Source organism: Amblyraja radiata, chromosome 10, assembly GCF_010909765.2.
Source record: "Amblyraja radiata isolate CabotCenter1 chromosome 10, sAmbRad1.1.pri, whole genome shotgun sequence".
Lineage (NCBI taxonomy): Eukaryota > Metazoa > Chordata > Chondrichthyes > Rajiformes > Rajidae > Amblyraja > Amblyraja radiata.
The window spans coordinates 61,790,231-61,792,693 of record NC_045965.1 but is presented as its reverse complement, the minus strand read 5'-3'; positions in this window follow the sequence as shown (position 1 = coordinate 61,792,693).

Here is a 2,463-nt window from a genome sequence, read left to right as displayed (position 1 = left end):
TATTGTACGACAGTGGTCGCAATTTCTACTGAAGTGTGGATGGCCGTTGGCTCGCTAGGAGCTCATCCGCCCTTTGACAGGTCTTGTTTTTGGTCCTGCTGGTGGTCCACAGCCCCTTCCTCACCTGGCAAACCAGGTGGGGGAGACGGTTTAGTCACCGACTATCCGATCATGGAGCACGTAGCACGGGATTACATGGTACCCGTGGTGGGGGAAACTCCCCCCGACCTCACGGTATTAATATAATCTTTCATCCTAGGTGACACGGTGGCGCAGTGGTAGAGTTGCTGCCTTACAGTGCCAGAGACCCAGGTTCAATTCTGACTACAGGTGCTGTCTGTACGGAATTTGTACGTTCTCTCCATGACTAAATGGGTTTTCCCTGGATGCTCTGGTGTCCTCACACACTCCAAGGACGTACAGGTTTGTAGGTTAATTGTCTTTGGTAAAGATGGTAAATTGTCCCTGGTGACAAAGATAGTGCTAGTGCATCTCTGGTTAGTGCGGACTCGGAGGGCCAAAGGGCCTGTTTCCGCGTTGTATCTCTAAACTAAACAAAACTCATTGCATCAACAAATATTAGTTAGTTTAGAGATACAATGCAGAAACAGGCCCTTCGACCCACTGAGTCTGCGCCGACCAGTGATTCCCGCGCACTAACACTATCCTACACGCTAGGGACAATTTACAACTTTACCAAAGCCAATTAACCTACAAGCCTGTACGTCTTTGGAGTGTGGGAAGAAACCGGAGCACCTGAGAAAACCCATGCAGGTGACGGGGAGAACGTGCAAACTCCGTACAGACAGCACCCGTAGTCAGGATCAAACCCGGGGCTCTGGCGCTGTAAGGCACAACTCTACCACTGTGATACCTGCATCAGTCAGAGTGGAATTGTTCATGTTGCTGCATTGTACTCAATGGGAGATCATCCACTGGACGTGAACGTTCAAATGAAAATCCTCTTGGAAACCCAGGTGTTAGAAATCCCAGAAAAGTGCACTATACTGCTTTCCTTTGGGCTAAGCCTATTTCTGACTGCAGAATATGACAGTTATCACAGGTGGGGGTGTGGGTTCAATAAAATGGATTAGAGTTATAAGGTCATAGATCGAAGCAGAATTAGGTCATTCGGCCCATCACGTCTACTCTGCCATTCAACAATGGCTGATCTATCTTTCTCTCCTAACCTCATTCTTCTGCCTTCTCCCCATAACCCCTTACACCCGTACTAATCAATAATCTATCTATCTCTGACTTGGTTGTTAAAAATTGTGATTGATGGTTGCAGTAGGCCAAAGGGCCTGTTTCCATGCTGTAGCTAAAAAGACATTTGGACAGGTACATGGATAGGAAAGGTTTAGAGGGACATGGGCCAAACGCAAGCAAATGGGACTAGCTTAGATGGGGCATCTTGGTTGACATGGACGAGTTGGACCGTGGGGCTTGTTTTCATGCTATATGGCCCTATGATTATGTTTAGTTTATAGATACAACATAGAAACAGGCCCGTTGGCGCAGCGAGTCCATGCCGACCAATAATCACCCGTTCACACTCGTTCTATGTTATCCCACTTTCTCATCCACTCTCTGCACACACTCTGCAGGAGCAATTTATAGAGGCCAATTAACCAAACATGCCTGTGTTAGAAGGATGTGAGTCAAACGTGGGTAATGGGACTGGTTTATCTTGGTCAGTATGGATATGTTGGGCCGAAGGGTCTGTGTCTATGCTGTATGAGCCTGTGACTCTATGAATCCCTGTGCCTGTCTATGGCTATGAATTTATAGCTATGAAGGGCTATGGCTTTTTAACTCGTTGCTGTACTGACTAGAAAAATGAATTGGTATGGAAGAATCGATGCTAAATATGTTTGATCAATCTTTTTATTGACCGGTTATTTCTACGTTAAATCTTCTGCTTGTTCACAATACAAAAGATCTACTGGTGATGTTGGCACAGTAGAGCTTCTGCCACACAGCACTAGGGAGCCAGGTTCAATCCTGACCTCAGGTGTTGTCTGTGTGGAGTTTGCACGTTTTCCCTGGTTTCTTCTGGGTGCTCATGTTTCCTCCCACATCCCAAAGACGAGCAGGTATGTCAGTTAATTGGCCTCTGTAAACTGCCCCTAGTGTTTAGTGGGATAACTGGTGTGACCAGGCAATGGTCGGCATGGACTCGGTGGGCAGAACGGCCTCTTTCCATGCTGTGTCTCTAAACAAAACTAAATGCCCTGCTCTCCACATCTCATACCGGATTTCATCACTGAATCACGATTGCACCTGTAAAAATAAGTGACACATCAACATTTCAAATGTTTTTACTGCTAAAGGTGATTTCCTTATTGTATGTTCAGTAATAAAATTTATAGCTGGCTTGAAATATGTTGATATGGTTCAGTATAAATTAGATTCATTTCAGAAATCTGATCATTTGGTCGCAGAAGGGTGCAGAATCTAATT